The sequence below is a fragment of the Crotalus tigris genome, unplaced genomic scaffold, assembly GCF_016545835.1.
Source record: "Crotalus tigris isolate CLP2741 ecotype Arizona unplaced genomic scaffold, ASM1654583v1 scf7180000020145.1122116, whole genome shotgun sequence".
Classification (NCBI taxonomy): domain Eukaryota; kingdom Metazoa; phylum Chordata; class Lepidosauria; order Squamata; family Viperidae; genus Crotalus; species Crotalus tigris.
The window spans coordinates 147,197-169,042 of NW_024097874.1; the positions used below are offsets into that span (position 1 = coordinate 147,197).

At 44.4% G+C, this 21,846-nt stretch overlaps 1 pseudogene; it reads right to left on the minus strand.

Annotated features, from left to right (window-relative positions):
- Positions 1 to 1,020: 1,020 nt before the first annotated feature.
- Positions 1,021 to 21,846, minus strand: part of LOC120318249 — a 227,066-nt pseudogene continuing 206,240 nt past the window's right edge.

Genomic DNA, 21,846 nt, shown 5'->3' on the forward strand with positions numbered 1-21,846 from the left:
CATGAAGGAAAGTAGCCAAGAGCACATAACACTCTGCTTAATTGTCCGCATTGTTAGGAAGTTCCTCTTTAATTCCAGGTTGCTTCTCCCTTTGATTAGTTTCCAACCGTTGTTTCTTGTCCTGCCCTCTGGTGCTTTGGAGAATAATTTGACCCTGTCATCTTTGTGGCAGCCCCCCAAATTGTCAGAATCCAATTATATTTCATCTCTAGTTATCAACTAAAGAAAACCCCACTTTTGCCTTCCCTGGATTCTGTCATACGATGAAGGGAAGGGGGTGAACAAAGGGGCTTTATGGCTCTCACTTCCTTCAGTATACTTCAAAGAGACTGAATGTGGATAGCACCAAAAGGCCTAATCATAACAAAGGGGGCTATTACCTTTCATGTAGTTTTCTCTTAAGTCTCCATCCAACCGGCAGTAAGGAAAAGGGGGTGGGAATGTAATGCCTGAGACTGTCGCTGGAAGTAGGGGGTGATTGGGTGGGGCTACTGGGAAACCCCTTAAAACCTTGAATGGGAGAGCTTGGACCCCAAGTCCTGTCTAGAACGCCTGCAACCATTTTCTCTCAATAAAGGATGCCTGTTGGAAGAATTATTCCAAGAGTTCTGTCTTCTTAAGATGCAAAGGGGGGGGGAGAGGCCAGGGGCACCATGGGGGAAATACCTGTGGGGACTGTGGGGCGGGAGAAAAGCCTGATGGGGCCCTGTAAGGGAGGAAAAGCTCTGGGGAACCAAGGGTTGGGAAGCAAAGCAACTTAGTTGTGTTCAACTTAGCGAGTTGCATATCTGTTTAATGGCTGCATCATGGAGGGTGGAGGTAATTAACCAAACCAGTGTCACTTCATGGCTTTTGCAATGTACAACCGTAACTGACAGGCCCCATTACAGTTCTAAATTGAAGACAGCTGGTATGATGGCTGGGAAAATGTAGGGATCAAAATCTGGAGCACAACAAAGAAGGCTGAAACTCCGTATGTTGGATTTTCATAATCAATATACAAAAAACACCACACAAAACTCTACTACAGAAAACCCTGTTTGAGGAATTCCACAAGTTCTATAAAAGGAAACATCCAGAAACGTCTGCTGATAATTAGAAACAGCTCGTTAGCCTTTATCAAGTTAATAATTTCCATTTTTTCCCCTCTACACCAGAAGTCTAATTCTAAGATGTATTGACTAAAAAGAATCAGGCCAGAATTTCTAAACTCCCAATGGGAAATCAGAAATGAAATTCAAGCCTTCTCTAAACTCTTCAATGTTTGCCTCATGTGCACTTCCTTCTGTGCTGCCACAAAATAGGTTATAAAATTAGGCACATTGTGTGATGACCCATTAATAACCCTCTTGATTTACGACTATAATTGAAGGCTAAATTACAGTTGTAAATCGAGGACTACCAGGACCACCAAGAGTTTCCCCCAACAGTGAGGAAGCCAGTGTTGTTGAATCACTTGCACATTCATTTAAAGGCTGCATCAGGAACAGCAGGGACAGGGGTAGTTAAGCAAAGCAGGCTCCCAACCATAATTGGTAGGTACCATTACAGTTGTATCCCAAAGACTAACTGTACATTAGCCGGGGAATTTCACAACTTCTGCAAACAGAAACATCCAGAAACTACTGCTGATAATCAGAAATAGGTAGTTAGTCTATATCAAACTAATATTTTCCATATTTTTCTCTCCACCTTCAGGTCTAATCCTGAGATCTGTTGACTAAAAAGAATCAAGCCAGAACTGAAGTAGTCAATTTCTCACTTATACTCTCAACTGGAAATCAGAAATGAAATTAAAAATTTCTCTAAACTCATCACTGTTTGCTTCATGTGCACTTCCTTGTGTGCAATAAGAGATGATTTACACCTGAAGAATCGTTCACAGATTGGACATTTCAAGTGTTTCTCCCCTGTGTGACTAATATTGATATCTTTTCCAAAATCTGGACACTTTTACGGTTTCTCTGTGTGCATCCTCTGATGTCCCACCAGGTTGAAATTCACATTGAAAGATTTCCCACAATCAGGACATTTAAAGGGTTTCTCTCCTTTGTGAGTACTCTGGTGTATCACCAGGGTGGAATTCTGACTGAAACATTTCCCACAATCAGGACATTCAAAGGGTTTCTCTCCTGTGTGAGTCCTCTGGTGTTTCCCCAGGTGAGAATTTTGAATCCTCTAATGCTTTACCAGGTTAGAACTTTTCTTGAAACCTTTCCCACAATTAGGACATTCAAAGTGCTTTTCTCCAGTGTGAGTCCTTTGGTGTATCAAAAGGTTAGAACAGGAACTGAAACTTTTCCCACATTAAGGACATTAAAAGGGTTTCTCTCCTGTGTGAATCCTCTGGTGTATCACCAGGCTGGAATAGCGTATGAAAGATTTGCCACAATCCGAGCATTTAAAGGGTTTCTCTCCTGTGTGAGTCCTCTGGTGTATCACAAGGTTGGAACTCAAACTGAATCTTTTCCCACAATCAGGACATTTAAAGGGTTTCTCTCCTGTGTGAGTTCTCTGGTGTATAACCAGGGTGGAATTGTGACTGAAACTTTTCCCACAATAAGAACATTCAAAGAGTTTCTCTTCTGTGTGAGTCCTCTGATGTCTTACCAGGTTGGAACCGAAACTGAAACGTTTCCCACAATCCGGACATTCAAAGGGTTTCTCTCCTGTGTGAGTCCTCTGATGTCTCAACAGGCTGGAAGTGAAATTGAAACATTTCCCACAATCAAGACATTCAAAGGGTTTCTCTCCTGTGTGAGTCCTCTGGTGTATAACAAGGATGGAATAGCGTATGAAAGATTTCCCACAATCTGAACATTTAAAGGGTTTCTCTCCTGTGTGAGTCTTCTGGTGTATCAACAGGCTGGAATTCTGACTGAAACTTTTCCCACAATCAGGACATTCAAAGTGTTTCTCTCCTGTGTGAGTCCTCTGGTGTATCACCAGGCTGGAATAGTGTATGAAAGATTTCCCACAATCCGAACATTTAAAGGGTTTCTCTCCTGTGTGAGTCCTCTGGTGTCTCACCAGGTTGGAACTGAAACTGAAACGTTTCCCACAATCAGGACATTCAAAGGGTTTCTCTCCTGTGTGAGTCCTCAGGTGTATCACCAGGCTGGAATACCGTATGAAAGATTTCCCACAATCCGAACATTTAAAGGGTTTCTCTCCTGTGTGAGTCTTTTGGTGTATCACCAGGCTGGAATTCTGACTGAAACTTTTCCCACAAACTGGACATTCAAAGGGTTTCTCTCCTGTGTGAGTCCTGTGGTGGTATACTAGTTCGGAATTTCTAATAAAACTTTTCCCACAAGCTGAACATTCATATGGTTTCTCTCCTGTATGAGTCCTCTGGTGTATCACCAGGTTGGAATATCCGTTGAAACTTTTCCCACAGAGTGCACACTCATACGGTTTCTCTCCTGTGTGCGTCCTCTGGTGTCTCACCAGGCTGGAATTATGTACAAAAAACTTCCCACACTCAGGACATTCAAAGGGTTTCTCTCCGGTGTGAGTCATCTGGTGTTTCTGCAGGTTGGAACTGACACTGAAACTTTTCCCACAATCAGGACATTCAAAGGGTTTCTCTCCTGTGTGAGTCCTCTGATGTCTCACCAGGTTGTAATTCCGAGTGAAAGATTTCCCACAATCAGGACATTCAAAGGGTTTCTCTCCTGTGTGAGTCCTGTGGTGTATCACCAAGCTGGAATAGCGTATGAAAGATTTCCCACAATCCGAACATATAAAGGGTTTCTCTCCTGTGTGAGTCTTCTGGTGTATCACCAGGCTGGAATTCTGACTGAAACTTTTCCCACAAACTGGACATTCACAAGGTTTCTTTCCTGTGTGAGTCCTGTGGTGGTATACTAATTCGGAATTTCTAATAAAACTTTTCCCACAAACTGAACACTCATATGGTTTCTCTCCTGTATGAGTCCTCTGGTGTATCACCAGGTTGGAATATCCGCTGAAACTTTTCCCACAGAGTGCACACTCATATGGTTTCTCTCCTGTGTGCGTCCTTTGGTGGCTCACCAGGCTGGAATTATGTATGAAAGATTTCCCACACTCAGGACATTCAAAGGGTTTCTCTCCGGTGTGAGTCATCTGGTGTTTCTTCAGGTTGCAACTGATACTGAAACTTTTCCCACAATCAGGACATTCAAAGGGTTTCTCTCCTGTGTGAGTCCTCTGATGTCTCACCAGGTTGTAATTACGAGTAAAAGATTTCCCACAATCTGAACATTCAAAGGGTTTCTCTACTGTGTGAGTCATCTGGTGTTTCACAAGATAGTAATTTACAGGGGAACTTTTTTTCACAAACTGGACACTCCTATAGTTTCTCTCCTGTGTGAATTATTTTGCTTGGTAAACCATTTACCACATTGGGAGCACTTATAGGGCATCTGTCCTGTGTGGAAAGGAGATATTCTGACCAAAGATTTTGTTACATTAGTAGCATTTGTATGCCTTTATTCCAGTTTCGATCCTTTGTACCTAATCACCTATACTTTTGCAATCCACTGATATGCTTGAGGAAGTCAAAAATGTGTGTGGTCCCTTGTTTAGTGGTGCTTTGATAGCACCTGTTTTTTCCTCCCATTGGGAGTTTTGCATTGCTGTCTGCCCTATTTAAGTATCCAATTGACCTTTTCTTCCCCACAGACTTCCAAATATTTCCCTCTTTTTCTGAATGGAAAAATGATCCCCTTCACCTTGTCATGTAACCTATCCTTGTGTTCCGCACACTCTACTATTTCAAGCCTGAAATCTCTTCTTGATTTTCTCTTGCCTTTCGTCTGCTGGGATGGAAGAATTGTGTAATTTTCTGAAGGAAATGGAAAATATTTTGATTTCTGGCTTGATTTGCTTTCCTTTTCAAAAGTTATTCTCACTTCTTCAGATTGCTCTTATTGCCATCCTCTTTGTCTGTAAGATTCAAAGAAAAGTGTAAGTTTAATTGTTTATACAATGCTTGCAGATGTCAAAAAAGGAAAAAATATACATTACATTTAAAAAGCAAACATGCCACAATGCTAACCTCTTACATTAATTATGATTCATCGGACATTCCAGAGATCCAACTTCAGATATCCGTTCGATCATGAAATTCTCCTCACTTGCATCAACCATAAATTCTAAGCATTGCTAAGGGTTATCATAAAATAAATCTGCATGTCTGAGGTCTAGAGTATACAATTGTAGATATATGGAAAAAGTAATATAAATGCACATATCTATAATTATATCTATGTGGAAAATTCATGTTTTCAGCCTGAAAAAAGAAGATTACTATCAAATCTTCTGAGCTAATTTTTAGAGGTTTGGGGGCTTTAAATGATGAAATGATGCCTAAAGCCTCTGCAAGATTTGCACATGGAACTCCTTGACCACAAATAAAGGCAAAAACTACTCTCCACAATGCCTCTGCTGAAATCCCAGTTGAAGTACTCCTCACTTAATGACTGCAATTGGGACTGACATCTGTGTCATTAAGCGGCCCAAACATTAAGTATGATGTTAGCATGATAGTGCCAACTTACATCTGTTCCTCTGGACTTCACCATGGGTTGTTAATTTCCTGCCGATATACCCATTGATTTTGCTTGTAAGAAGCTTGCTGAGAAGGTCACAGATGAGAATCATGAATGTGGGATACTGCAGCCACCATAAATAGGCAACAGTTGGCAGCATCTGAATTGGTGCAACTCCCTTTTCCTGCATTTTCATATTCATAAGCGCAGAGAAGAAGTGGTAAATGAGGACTACTTATACAACTGAACATCCTGAAAGGTCTTCCATAGCTATTCTTTCAGAAGTGCTGGCTTAAGCACAGTTAAACCTCATTAATACAAGTATGAGGCGCCAATAGGAAATACTGTGCGTGTTAGCTATAAATAGAAGTAAAAAAATAAAAATCCCAGAAAAAAATATTGGCAGTTTCAGTCTGACATTGTTGCCAAGAAAACAACAAGTCTACAAGAGAATAATGACAGTTGAAAGGGACCTCGGAGGTCTTCTAGTCCAATCCCCTGCTTAGGTAGGAAAGCTTTATTATTCTTAACAAATGGCTGTCCAATCTCTTCTTAAAAACCTCCAGTGGTGAAACACCCACAACATCTGGAGGGAAGCTGTTTCATTCATTGTTCTCACTGACAGGAACTTTCTCCTAATTCTAGACTCCATCTGTTACTTCCTGTTCTGCTCTATGACACTTTGGCGCACAGGTCAATCCTCTCTTCTATGTGACAGCCCCTCCAATTTTGAAAGAGTACCATCATGTAAACACAAACTCTCCATGCGGCATTTTAGTCCAACAACTGAAGCCTCTGCAGCCCAAACAATAAACTGGCTCTTCTGCACACCAGTCTCTGTTCCCCAAAAGGCCCTGCAGGCAGTTATTAGAACTCCCAGGCCTGTCCTTTGAGTGGAAATTCTGTTATCTTTCTGAATATTATCACATAAACCCTTGATCTCTTTGGAAAGCTGTTTGTAAAAAACAGTGAAAAGCTTCTTTTTCAGGGTAGATTATTCAGACCTTAAAAGAACTAAATATTTAAATTGAAAACCTCCAGAAAGGCTGTTCACTGACATGGGCAGTGAGAAACGGACTCAGCAGTCACCAGAGAGGGAATCTGGGCAGGTAAGAGAGGAAGATTCAGAAGCTGCGTCCCAAAGGAAGCCCACCTGGACAGGACTGCCCATCGTCCCACCTGGACGCCTCTCGGGTCTCCCTCACCCGCCTTCCAGACGCCCCTGGCCTCCTCCTAGCAGGGTTCCCGCCCTCGCCTCCAGCCACGCTCCCTCTGAGCTCGGATCTCCCCCGTCCTCTTCCTCTTCCTCCCCTCCAGGCACTGGGAGGCTGATCCTCCCCAGCGATGGGCAACGTCTGAACCGAGCAGCCTGACCTGCTCCCGGCTTCTCCTCCGACGCGCCCTCGACTCACCTTCCAGCTGCTGCTTCGACCCTGGGAAGAGCACAAAAGCCCCCCCCCCACGCCTCCTTCCTCCCCTGAGCGATCCGGAAGAGGAAGTTGCTCTGATCTTCTCCTCGTCTCCCTTCCTTTCTAGCAATGCAGTACTCGATGGTTGCAGCTCCTCTTCCCTCCACCCCTGGAGATGCCGCTTTCTAGTCGCAGATGCTGCCTATCTGACCGTCATCTCGCGATAGGAGGCCGGAAGTCTCGCTTGTCCCGTCTCGGCCTTTGGCTTCTAGAGAGGTTTTCGCTGATTTATCTGCTCTCCTGTCGTTTCCGCCTCCCAGCGACCGTCCTTTGCAACTGAGCCAAGTGAAACAGCGAAAAGTGACGATGCTTCTTAGTTTGCAAAGATTAGCTCCAGGCTGAGCCCTAGAAGTGTGTGAAGTTCAAACAGAAATGCAGACTAAGAGTTGTAACTCTCCAAGCAAAGACCTTACTTACACCATTCTGGCCAAATGGCTGTCCGGTCTCCTCTCAAAAGCCTCCACGGATGGAGCACTCGCAACTTTTAGAGGGAAGCTGTTCCACGGACAAGAACCTTCCCCTTAATTCTCGGTTGGATCTTTTTTTGATAAGTCTCCCTTCGGTTACTTGTTTTACTGCTCTCAGGCACTTGGGGGAATAGGTTGACCCCCTCTTAATGTGTTAGCCCCTCAAATACTGAAAGACTGCTATCAGGTCACCCTTAGCCCTTCTCTGCCTCAAATTAGAGATATCCAGTTCCTCCAACCGCTCATCTGATGTTTTAGCATACAATCCACTAAATATCTTTGTTGCTCTTTTTTGCACTCTTTCTAGAGTCTCAACATCTTTTTTATCGTGCCCAAACCTGCATGCAGTATTTTAAGTGCAGCAGTAATCCATATGATCTTGACACTATCCTTCTGGTGATGCAGAGCAGGACTGCACTCACTTTTTCTGCTGCTGCATCACATTGCTAGATCATACTTAGGTGATTGTCCACTGGGAATCATAGATCCTCTCACAGTTACTGCTGTTGGGAGATATCCAAACTCTTTTATAGGTGTGTGTTTGGTTATTCATGCCTAAGTGTAAAACCTCATTTTTTTCACCACTAAATTGCATTTTCCTCTAAAGGGCCCAGTGTTCCAGGTTTGGCTATTCCCCCTTCTCTCCCTTCATCTTAATCACTTATGACAATATTGAAGAGTACTAGGCCTAAGAGAGAGGCTTGCGGTACCCCGCTGCGTGCTGTCCTCCACATATATTTAGTTCCATTGCAGATGGCATGTGGAGTGCTGCTGGTCAGCCAGTTACGATTCCATCTGTTGATGCTGCTATCATCTATCTCATATTTTTTTATCATACCAAGAATTATTTTCTTTTGTACTTGTTTGGATGTCGAGCCCCTAAATGATTGCCAAATTCATCCTATAAACATAATAATGAAATACAGTACAAACCTGGAAGCAGGCTACCATATTGGTCCCCATCCACACCTAGTCAGGAAATACAGGCCATCCTCGACTTAACAACTATTTGTTTAGTGACCGTTTGAAGTTACAATGGCCATGAAAAACATGGCCTATGACCGTTTTTTATTCTTATAACTGTTGCAGCACCGCTTTGGTCATGTGATAAAATTCAGATGTTTGGCAGCTGCCATGTTTTTATGACAGTTGTAGGGTCATTTTGACAAGCAAAAATAATGGGGAAGGCAGATTCACTTAACGACTGAGCAAAAAACATCATAAAATGGGGCAAAACTCACTTAACAACTATCTTGCTTAGAAATTTTGGCTCAGTTGTGGTTGTATGTCAAGGACTCCCTGTAATACCTTTTTGTCTTCATTCTTGCAGAGCCTAAATCTCCCTAGAGGACAGAATTGCTCTGAGAAGCTCTGAGCAGCCTTCCCAGTTTCCAGAGGAGATAGATCAGGGGTGTCAAACTCAAATTTTATTGAGGGCAGCATCAGCATTGTGGTTGTCCTGGGGGTGTGTGACCTACTGTGTGGGTGTGGACAGAGTGGGTGTGGCCTATTGGGTGGGCATGGCCAGCTCTACATCGTTTGCATCAAGGGTGCCTGTGGGGGCCTGGGCAGACGTGGGACCGATCTGAGGGTCTCTGGCAGAAGGGGGTGGGACCAGGGCAATTGCCAAGGCATGATCCACTGGAGGTGCCTCACTGTTCCTCTCAGGCCATGTGGGGGGGGGAAGGTGGTGCGGGATGCCGGCAACCCTGGGCAGCAGAGGTCAAATGCCCAGCCTGGCCCTTGAGCACGTGCGGCACCAAGCCCAGCCCCACTATCCTAAGGGGGCGCCCAGCTACAGCACAAAATTGTACATTGGCTCCCAGCTGACCTGGGCCAGGGCCAAGGCAGTGGGGGCCATTCCCTCATTGTTTCCAAGATGGCTTTGTGGACCACATGAAACCACTTCGCAGGCCGCATCTGGCCCCCGGGCCTTGTGTTTGACATGTCTGACTTAGATTATTCCCAGGCAAGCGCCTAGGGCAAAAGTTTGGATGGGCGAGTTAGCAGAAAGCTGATGTAAAGATTCCTGCGTTTTCTTAGGGGTGACTCCCAGTGGAGATCAAAACGGTTCTACACCCCAAAACTTTATGACTGATATTCCTGTGGCTCCCAAGGATTTAGGACAGGGCAGCAACATCAGGTGAGACGCTACAGGAGAGCCATCTTCACTCCTGCCGGCCAGGGCTGCATCCAACAGCACCCACCATGAAGCTTCATTCCTGAAGGAGGAAATTTTACATCTGCTGAATGCTAAATGCCATGTGCGTCTGTAAATTTCCTTCCACAGGAAGCCTCCATTAGGTCACAGAGAGGGAAAAATACACAGCAAGGCCTAGAAAACGGGACCTAAGAAAGAGGGATCTATTGTCTATATATGGTAGAAGAAATGTTTCCAAACTACATTTTTAAAAAGAAAACAAAATGGAAGAAGAGAATATCCCGCCAAAGTGCATGGCTGACTGGTCACCAGGCTAAACTTTTTAGGACACCTTGCACTGCCATTTTTCATGCAGGTCTTATAAGGTATGGATGGTGATAGTGGCCATTTCAGCTATTGGCTCTGAGCTCTGTTGCATGGAGGAATCTGGAATAAAATATCCGCAATGTATATTTCATTGATTCCCTTTTCATTCAAGAACAGATGATCGCATACAAAGCACTTCCTGTGTGACATAGTAATTAATAGAGTAAATGTCCACCAGACAGCCTGCCTACCTCCCGAGACATACTTTTTGCCTCTCAATAATCCATAGCTCCTGGATGGAGTCTTCATGCCTAAACTAACACTGAATTAGAACTCGCGGCTTTCCATCCAGTGCCCCTGAGCCTTATACCGAATATTTATTTCTGATACCTTCAAGTCACTCAAGTGGATTCTTGCTTAGGCCTAGGCCTGGTAGGACTGGCCAAAGTTGCACAGATGGCTTAGCAGGTAAGGCGGGACTGGAACTGAGCATTTCCCAGACTCTACCCTGGTGCCTTTACCAGCACACCCAGCTAGATCTTCCTCCTCCCCACAGAATCCACCCATTTGACCTCTTCCTGCTGCTCCAACAGAAAATTCAAGGCTGCCAGTTTTCAAGATCCAGTCCAACCTCTTTGCAATCGGCTCCCCCTTACTCTCCAGAGAACGGACCTTTTTCATCTTTCAATCTGAGCTTTAGACTTTTCTGTTCAGAAAATGGAGCGATCCTGATTGGGGACTGGTGGCTTCTGGCCTGGCCCTGTGTAGCAGCTCCTCTGCCTTTGGGGTTGTCTTTTATTTCGCTCAGTTTTGTTAGCCACATAGTGTTAGTACGTTTTGTGTACGATTATTATTGGAAAAGTAGGTTTTTTTGGGGGGGGGTATTATTCTGCTAGTTTCCTTGTGTCAGTTTTAATGTGTCTACTTTGTATATTGAAATTCAATTAGTATTTATTTCTGCTCTGCACTTAATTCAATCAATCACAATAGAGCTTGAAGGGACATTAGAGGTCTTCTAGTCCAATCCCCTGCTGATGGAATCAGAATATACCATTTTAGGTAGGTGGCTGTCTACTCTTTTCTTAAAACCCTCCAGTGATGGAAACACCTGCAACCCTGTTTGAGGAATTCCACAACTTCTATAAAAGGAAACATCCAGAAACCTCTGATAATCAGAAACAAGTCATTAGCCTTTATGAAGTTAACAATTTCCATATTTTTTCTCTACACCTACAGTTATAGTTAAGCAAAGCATGCTCCCAACCATAATTGGTAGGTACTATTACAGTTGTATCCCAAGGACTAACTGTACACTAGCCAGGGAATTTCACAAGTTCTGCAAACAGAAACATCCAGAAACTACTGCTGATAATCAGAAATAGGTAGTTAGTCTATATCAAACTAATATTTTCCATATTTTTCTCTCCATCTTCAGGTCTAATCCTGAGATCTGTTGACTAAAAAGAATCAGGCCAGAATTGAAGTAGTCAATTTATCACCTATACTCTCAATGGGAAATCAGAAATGAAATTCAAGATTTCTCTAAACTCATCATTGTTTGCTTCATGTGCACTTCCTTGTGTGCAATGAGAGATGATTTACACCTGAAGAATCATTCACAGATTGGACATTTCAAATGTTTCTCCCCTGTGTGACTAATATTGATATCTTTTCCAAAATCTGGACACTTTTACGGTTTCTCTCCTGTGTGCATCCTCTGATGTTTCACCAGGTTAAAGTTCACATTGAAAGATTTCCCACAATCAGGACATTTAAAGGGTTTCTCTCCTGTGTGAGTCCTCTGGTGTATCACAAGGTTAGAACAGGAAATGAAACTTTTCCCACATTAAGGACATTCAAAGGGTTTCTCTCCTGTGTGAGTCCTCTGGTGTATAATCAGGATGGAATAGCATATGAAAGATTTCCCACAACCTGAACATTTAAAGGGTTTCTCTCCTGTGTGAGTCCTCTGGTGTCTCAACAGGCTGGAATTCTGACCATAACTTTTCCCACAATCAGGACATTCAAAGGGTTTCTCCCCTGTGTGAGTCCTCTGGTGTATCACAAGGTTGGAACCTAAACTGAAACGTTTCCCACAGTCCGGACATTCAAAGGGTTTCTCTCCTGTGTGAGTCCTCTGGTGTATAACCAGGATGGAATAGCGTATGAAAGATTTCCCACAATCTGAACATTTAAAGGGTTTCTCTCCTGTGTGAGTCCTCTGGTGTCTCAACAGGCTGGAATTCTCACTGTAACTTTTCCCACAATCAGGACATTCAAAGGGTTTCTCTCCTGTGTGAGTCCTCTGGTGTATCACCAGGCTAGAATAGAATATGAAAGATTTCGCACAATCCGAACATTTAAAGGGTTTCTCTCCTGTGTGAGTCCTCTGGTGTCTCAACCGGCTGGAATTCTGACTGAAACTTTTCCCACAATCAGGACATTCAAAGGGTTTCTCTCCTGTGTGAGTCCTCTGGTGTATCACCAGGCTGGAATAGCATATGAAAGATTTCGCACAATCCGAACATTTAAAGGGTTTCTCTCCTGTGTGAGTCCTCTTGTGTCTCAACAGGTTGGAACTGAAACTGAAACGTTTCCCACAATCAGGACATTCAAAGGGTTTCTCTCCTGTGTGAGTCCTGTAGTGTATCACCAGGCTGGAATAGTGTATGAAAGATTTCCCACAATCCGAACATTTAAAGGGTTTCTCTCCTGTGTGAATCTTTTGGTGTGTCACCAGGCTGGAATTCTGACCGAAACTTTCCCCACAAACTGAACACTCATATGGTTTCTCTCCTGTATGAGTCCTCTGGTGGTTCACCAGATTGGAATTTCCGCTGAAACTTTTCCCACAGAGTGCACACTCATACGGTTTCTCTCCTGTGTGCGTCCTCTGGTGGCTCACTAGGCTGGACTTATGTATGAAAGATTTCCCACACTCAGGACATTCAAAGGGTTTCTCTCCAGTGTGAGTCCTCTGGTGTGTCACCAGGCTGGAACAGCGTATGAAAGATTTCCCACAATCCGAACATTTAAAGGGTTTCTCTCCTGTGTGAGTCCTATGGTGTCTCACCAGATTGGAACTGAAATTGAAACGTTTCCCACAATCAGGACATTCAAAGGGTTTCTCTCCTGTGTGAGTCCTCTGGTGTATCACCAGGCTGGAATAGCGTATGAAAGATTTCCCACAATGCGAACATTTAAAGGGTTTCTCTCCTGTGTGAATCTTCTGGTGTATCACCAGGTGGGAATTCTCAGTGAAACTTTTCCCACAGAGTGCACACTCATATGGTTTCTCTCCTGTGTGCGTCCTTTGGTGGCTCACCAGGCTGGAATTATGTATGAAAGATTTCCCACATTCAGGACATTCAAAGGGTTTCTCTCCTGTGTGAGTCCTCTGGTGTGCCACCAGGTTGTAATTCGTTATGAAAGATTTCCCACAATCAGTACATTCAAAGGGTTTCTCTCCTGTGTGAGTCCTTTGGTGTATCACCAGACTGGAACTCTGGCTGTAACATTTCCCACAATCCGGACATTCAAAGGGTTTCTCTCCTGTGTGAGTCCTTTGATGTGTCACCAGACTGGAACTCTGGCTGAAACCTTTCCCACAATCAGGACATTGAAAGGGTTTCTCTCCTATGTGAATTTTCTGATGACCCACCAGTCTGGAATTTTGACTGAAACGTTTCCCACAAACTGGACATTCACAAGATTTCTCTCCTGTGTGAGTTCTCTGATGTCTCACCAAATGGGAATTCTGGCTGTAACATTTCCCACAATCCGGACATTCAAAGGGTTTCTCTCCTGTGTGAGTCCTCTGGTGGCTCACCAGGCTGGAATTCCGACTGAAACTTTTCCCACAATCAGGACATTCAAAAGGTTTCTCTCCGGTGTGAGACATCTGGTGTTTCACCAGATAGTAATTTTCAGGGGAACTTTTTTTTCACAAACTGGACACTCCTATGGTTTCTCTCCTGTGTAAATTACTTTGCTTCGTAAAATATGTACCATATTGGGAGTACTTATAGGACATCTGTCCTGTGTGGTCCTTTTATGAACCACAAAGGAGATATTCTGACCAAAGATTTTGTTACATTAGTAGCATTTGTATGCCATTTTTCCAGTTTGGATCCTCTTCTACATAATCACCTATTCTTTTGCAATCCACTGATATGGTGGAGGAAGTCAAAAATGTGTGTGGTTCCTTGTTTAGTGGTGCTTTGATTGCACCTACAGTTTTCTTCCTCCCATTGAGAGTTCTGCATTACTGTCTGCCCTATTTGAGTATCCAATTGACCTTTTCTTCCCCACTGACTTCCAGATATTTCCCTCTTTTTCTAAACGGAAAAATGATCCTCTTCACCTTGTCACGTAACCTATCCTTGTGTTCTGCACACTCTACTATTTCCAGCTTGAAATCTCTTCTTGATTTTCTCTTGCCTTTCGCCTGCTGGGATGGAAGAATTGTGTAATTTTCTGAAGAAAATGGAAAATATTTTGATTTCTGGCTTGATTTGTTTTCCTTTTCAAAAGTTATTCTCACTTCTCCAGAGTGCTCTTATTGCCATCCTCTTTGTCTACAAGATTCAAAGAAAAGTGTAAGTTTAATTGTTTATACAATGCTTTCAGATGTGAAAAAAAGGAAAAAATATACATTACATTTAAAAAGCAAACATGCCACAATGCTAACCTCTTACATTAATTATGATTTATCGGACATTCCAGAGATTCAAATATCCCTTAAATCATGAAATTCCTTTGACTTGCATCAACCATAAACTGTAAGCGCTGCTATGTGTTATCATAAAATATATCTGGAAGTCTAGGGCAGGGGAAGGCAACCCAAAACACTCAAAGAGCCACTTGGACCCATTTCCCACCAAAAACAAAACACCGGGAGCCGCAAAACCCTTTTGATATCTAAAATGAAGATAACATTGCATATATCCTTTTTTACCTTTATTATAGGTGTATGTGTGTTTGTGTGTGTGTGTGTATATGTGTGGATGTATGTACATACACACACACACACACACACACACACAGGTAGAAAAAGGATATATGCATGTTATCTTCATTTTAGATGTCAAAAGGGTCTCTCTCTCTCTCTCCCTCCCTCTCTATCTGCCCTTGGTCTGCCACTCCTCTTCCCCCCACCCTCTCTTTCTCTCCCCCCCTCTCCTATCTGCTGCTCACCTGGCAAGCTTCAAGCTGTTGTCCAACAACCTCAGGGGTACACAACCTCGTCTCTTTTATGACTCATGGACTTCAACTCCCAGAATTCCTGAGTCAGCCTAGCTGCGCTAGCTAGTTCTTTCCTGCCCTTCCTGCTTCCTGCAGAGAGGCAGCACAGGGAGGAGCTCTGCCCAGTAAGCTTTTCAGCTCCTCAGAGAACACTGTGAGTGCACTCTCTTTTACACATACACACACACACGAAGCAGGGAAGCGCAATTGCCTCTCTCTGTCTCTGTCTCTCTCTGCAAAGGCAGAGGAGGCTGGGAGCCAAAGGGGAAGGCTCAAAGAGTCGCATGCGGCTCCGGAGCTGCAGGTTGCCGACCTGTGATCTAGGGTATAGATTATACAATTGCAGATATATGGAAAGAGTAATATAAGTATACATACCTATAATTATATCTATGTGGAAAATTCATGTTTTCAGCCTGAAAAAGAAAAGAAGATTACTGTCAAATGTTCTGAGCTAATTTTTAGAGGTGTGGGGGCTTTAACTGATGAAATGATGCCTAAAGCCTATGCAAGATTTGCACATAGAAGTCTTCGGCTAAGAAAGAAGGGCAAAAACTACTCTCCAAAATCCCTCTGCTGACATCCCAACTGAAGTACTTCTCACTTAATGACTGCAATTGGGACTGGCATCTGTGTCATTAAGCAGGCTGATCATTAAGTATGATATTAACATGATAGTGTCAACTTACATCTGTTCCCTTGGACTTGTTAAGCAAATCACCATGGGTTGTTAAAGGCAATTTCAAATGACTGTGGCTTGCAATTTCCTGCCAGTATACCCACTGATTTTGCTTGTAAGAAGCTAGCTGGGAAGGTCACAGATGGGGATCATGAATGTGGGATACTGCAGCCATCATAAATATGCAACAGTTGGCAGCATCTGAATTGGTGCAACTCCCTTTTCCTGCATTTTCATAATCATAGGCCCAGTGAGGAAGTGGTAAATGAGGACTACTTATACAACTGAACAACCTGAAAGGTCTTCCATAGCTATTCTTTCAGAAGTGCTGGCTTAAGCACAGTTGAACCTCATTAATACAAGTATGGGGCGCCAATAGAAAATACCGTGCTTGTTAGCTATAAATAGAAGTAAAAAAATTAAAATCCCAGAAAAATATAGTGGCAGTTTCAGTCTGACATTGTTGCCAAGAAAACAGCAGGTCCACAAGAGAATAATGACAGTTGAAAGGGACCTCGGAGGTCTTCTAGTCCAATCCCCTGCTTAGGTAGGAAATCCTATGTGATTCTTGACAAATGGTTGTCCAATCTCTTCTTAAAAACCTCCAGTAATGAAACACCCACAATGTCTGGATGGAAGCTGTTTCATCGGTTGTTCTCACTGACAGGAACTTTCTCCTAATTCTAGTCTCCATCTGTTACTTCTTGTTCTGCTCTCTGACACTTTGGCGCACAGGTCAATCCCCTCTTCTATGTGACAGCCCCTCCAATTTTGAAAGAGTGCCATCATCTAAACACAAACTCTCCATGCGGCATTTTAGTCCAACAACTGAAGCCTCTGCAGCCCAAACAATAAACTGGCTCTTCTGCACACCAGTCTCTGTTCCCCAAAAGGCCCTGCAGGCAGTTATTAGAACTCCCAGGCCTGTCCTTTGAGTGGAAATTCTGTTATCTTTCTGAATATTATCACATAAACCCTTGATCTCTTTGGAAAGCTGTTTGTAAAAAACAGTGAAAAGCTTCTTTTTCAGGGTAGATTATTCAGACCTTAAAAGAACTAAATATTTAAATTGAAAACCTCCAGAAAGGCTGTTCACTGACATGGGCAGTGAGAAACGGACTCAGCAGTCACCAGAGAGGGAATCTGGGCAGGTAAGAGAGGAAGATTCAGAAGCTGCGTCCCAAAGGAAGCCCACCTGGACAGGACTGCCCATCGTCCCACCTGGACGCCTCTCGGGTCTCCCTCACCCGCCTTCCAGACGCCCCTGGCCTCCTCCTAGCAGGGTTCCCGCCCTCGTCTCCAGCCACGCTCCCTCTGAGCTCGGATCTCCCCCGTCCTCTTCCTCTTCCTCCCCTCCAGGCACTGGGAGGCTGATCCTCCCCAGCGATGGGCAACGTCTGAACCGAGCAGCCCGACCTGCTCCCGGCTTCTCCTCCGACGCGCCCTCGACTCACCTTCCAGCTGCTGCTTCGACCCTGGGAAGAGCACAAAAGCCCCCCCCCCCACGCCTCCTTCCTCCCCTGAGCGATCCGGAAGAGGAACTTGCTCTGATCTTCTCCTCGCCTCCCATGCTTTCTAGCAATGCAGTACTCGATGGTTGCAGCTCCTCTTCCCTCCACCATAGAGGCAGATGCTGCCTATCTGACCGTCATCTCGGGATAGGAGGCCGGAAGTCTCGCTTGTCCCGTCTCGGCCTTTGGCGTCTAGAGAGGTTTTCGCTGATTTATCTGCTCTCCGGTCGTTTCCGCCTCCCAGCGACCGTCCTTTGCAACTGAGCCAAGTGAAACAGCGAAAAGTGACGATGCTTCTTAGTTTGCAAAGATTAGCTCCAGGCTGAGCCCTAGAAGTGTGTGAAGTTCAAACAGAAATGCAGACTAAGACTTGTAACTCTCCAAGCAAAGACCTTACTTACAACATTCTGGCCAAATGGCTGTCCAGTCTCCTCTCAAAAACCTCCACGGATGGAGCACTCGCAACTTTTAGATGGAAGCTGTTCCACTGATTAATTGGTTTCACGGACAGGAACCTTCCCCTTAATTCTCGGTTGGATCTTTTTTTGATAAGTCTCCCTTCGGTTACTTCTTTTACTGCTCTCAGGCACATGGGGGAATAGGTTGACCCCCTCTTAATGCGTTAGCCCCTCAAATACCGAAAGACTTATCAGGTCACCCTTAGTCCTTCACTGTGTCAAATTAGAGATATCCAGTTCCTCCAACCGCTCATCTGATGTTTTAGCATTCAGTCCACTAAATATCTTTGTTGCTCTTTTCTGCACTCTTTCTAGAGTCTCAACATCTTTTTTATCGTGCCCAAACCTGCATGCAGTATTTTAAGTGCAGCAGTAATCCATATGATCTTGATACTGGTGATGCAAAGCAGGACTGCACTCACTTTTTCTGCTGCTGCATCACATTGCTAGCTCATACTCAGGTGATTGTCCACTGGGAATCATAGATCCTCTCACAGTTACTGCTGTTGGGAGATATCCAAACTCTTCTATAGGTTTGTGTTTGGTTTTTCAAGCCTAAGTGTAAAAATTCATTTTTTTCACCACTGAATTTCATTTTGCTCTAAAGGGCCCAGTGTTCCAGGTTTGGCTATTCCCCCCTTCTCTCCCTTCATCTTAATCACTTATGAAGATATTGAAGAGTACTAGGCCTAAGAGAGAGCCTTGGGGTACCCCACTGCATGCTTTCCTCCACATATATTTAGTTCCATTGCAGATGGCATGTGGAGTGCTGCTGGTCAGCCAGTTACGATTTCATCTGTTGATGCTGCTGTCATCTATCTCATATTTTTTTTATCATAACAAGAATGATTTTTTTTTGTACTTGTTTGGATGTCGAGCCCCTAAATGATTGCCAAATTCATCCCATATACAGAATAATGAAATACAGTACAAACCTGGAAGCAGGCTACCATATTGCTCCCCATCCACACCTAGTCAGGAGATACAGGCCATCCTTGACTTACAACTATTTGTTTAGTGACCGTTTGAAGTTACAATGGCCATGAAAAACGTGACCTATGACCATTTTTCATTCTTATAACTGTTGCAGCACCCCTTTGGTCATGTGATAAAATTCAGATGTTTGGCAGCTGCCATGTTTTTATGACAGTTGTAAGGTCACATGATACCCTTTTGCAACCTTCTGACAAGCAAAAATAATGGGGAAGGCAGATTCACTTAACAACTGAGCAAAAAACATCATAAAATGGGGCAAAACTCACTTAACAACTATCTTGCTTAGAAATTTTGGCTCAGTTGTGGTTGTATGTCAAGGACTCCCGGTAATACCTTTTTGTCTTCATTCTTGCAGAGCCTAAATCTCCCTAGAGGACAGAATTGCTCTGAGGAGGTCTGAGCAGCCTTCCCAGTTTCCAGAGGAGATAGATCAGGGGTGTCAAACTCAATTTCATTGAGGGCGACATCAGCATTGTGGTTGCCCTGGGGGGGTGTGACCTACTGGGTGGGCGTGGACAGAGTGGGTGTGGCCTATTGGGTGGGCATGGCCAGCTCTACATCGTTTGCATCAAGGGTGCCTGGGCAGACGTGGGACCGATCTGAGGGTCTCTGGCAGAAGGGGATGGGACCAGGGCAATTGCCAAGGCATGGTCCACTGGAGGTGCCTCACTGTTCCTCTCAGGCCATGTGGGGGGGGGAAGGTGGTGCGGGATGCCGGCAACCCTGGGCAGCAGAGGTCAAATGCCCAGCCGGGCCCTTGAGCGCGTGCGGCACCAAGCCCAGCCCCACTATCCTAAGGGGGCGCCCAGCTACAGCACAAAATTGTACATTGGCTTCCAGCTGACCTGGGCCAGGGCGAAGGCAACGGGGGCCATTCCCTCACTGTTTCCAGGATGCTTCGTGGACCACCTGAAACCACTTTGCGGGCCTTGTGTTTGACATGTCTGACTTAGATTATTCCCAGGCAAGCACCTAAGGCAAAACTTTGGAGGGGCGAGTTAGAGAAAGCTGATGTAAAGATTCCTGCGTTTTCTTAGGGGTGACACAATGCTAACCTCTTACATTAATTATGATTTATCGGACATTTCAGAGATTCAAATATCCCTTAAATCATGAAATTCCTTTGACTTGCATCAACCATAAACTGTAAGCGCTGCTATGTGTTATCATAAAATATATCTGGAAGTCTAGGGTAAATGAGGACTACTTATACAACTGAACATCCTGAAAGGTCTTCCATAGCTATTCTTTCAGAAGTGCTGGCTTAAGCACAGTTGAACCTCATTAATACAAGTATGGGGCGCCAATAGAAAATACCGTGCTTGTTAGCTATAAATAGAAGTAAAAAAATAAAAATCCCAGAAAAAAATAGTGGCAGTTTCAGTCTGACATTGTTGCCAGCTCCTCTTCCCTCCACCACAGATGCCCTTTCTAGTCGCAGACGCTGCCTATCTGACCGTCATCTCGCGATAGGAGGCCGGAAGTCTCGCTTGTCCCGTCTCGGCCTTTGGCGTCTAGAGAGGTTTTCGCTGATTTATCTGCTCTCCGGTCGTTTCCGCCTCCCAGCGACCGTCCTTTGCAACTGAGCCAAGTGAAACAGCGAAAAGTGACGATGCTTCTTAGTTTACAAAGATTAGCTCCAGGCTGAGCCCTAGAAGTGTGTGAAGTTCAAACAGAAATGCAGACTAAGAGTTGTAACTCTCCAAGCAAAGACCTTACTTACACCATTCTGGACAAATGGCTGTCCAGTCTCCTCAAAAGCCTTCACGGATGGAGCACTCGCAACTTTTAGAGGGAAGCTGTTCCATGGAGAAGAACCTTCCCCTTAATTCTCGGTTGGATCTGTTTTTAATAAGTCTCCTTTCTGTTACTTCTTTTACTGCTCTCAGGCACTTGGGGGAATAGGTTGACCCCCCTCTTAATGCGTCAGCCCCTCAAATACCGAAAGACTATGAGGTCACCCTTAGTCCTGCTCTGCGTTAAATTAGACATATCCAGTTCATCCAAGCGCTCATCCGATGTTTTCGCATCCAGTCCGCTAAATATCTTTGTTGCTCTTTTCTGCACCCTTTCTCAATATCTCTTTTTGTATCATGACCAAACCTGGATGCAGTATTTTAAGGGCAGTGGTAATTCATTATTAACAGTTCATGTGATCTTGTTACTATCCTTCTGGTGATGCAGAGCAGGACTGCGCTCACTTTTTCTTCTGCTGCTGCATGGAGTTGCTAGCTCATACTTAAGTGATTGTCCACTGGGCATACTGGATCCCTCTCACAGTTACTGCTGTTGAGAAGGATACAACCTCTTCTATAGATGAGCGTTTTGTTTTTCATGCCTGAGTGTAAAAACCTCATTTTTTTCACCACTCAACTGCATTTTGCTCTAAAGGGTCCAGTGTTCCAGGTTTGGCTATTACCCCCCTTCTCTCCCTTCATCTTGGCTCAGTTGCAAAGGCCAGTCGCCGGGAGGCAAAAACGACCAGAGAGCATATGTATCAGCGAAAACCTCTCGCAGACTTGTTAGAAAGGAAGGGAGGCGAGGAGAAGATCAGAGCAACTTCCTCTTCCGGATCACTTAGAGGAGGAAGGAGGCGTGTGGTGGGACTTTTGTGCTCTTCCCAGTGAGATAGATGAAAAGTGCCAGGGAGAGGTCAGGGAGGGCAAGGAAGAAGAGGAGGATTTTCAAGAACTCCCCTCATAGGCCTGGCCGAAGTGGAGGACTGGGACTGAGACCGACCGGGTTCAGCCCGCCTCCCAAAACCTGTGGTCAGTCTAACAGTAGGAGGCAAACCTATTCCCTGATCAGTCCTAACTCAACCCGAGCCAAGCTTCCCCTCGCTCTATCAATATACAAGAAGCGACAGGAAGAATATTACAGCGTCCATTTTTAGAACCCTTAAGTTGCACCATGGGGGGGGGGAAGAACCATAACCCACCAGTTTGTATAGATGCCAGACTGTCCCATCCTTTTATTGGGAAGGGATCTGCTATGTAAACTAAGGGCACAGATCTCCTT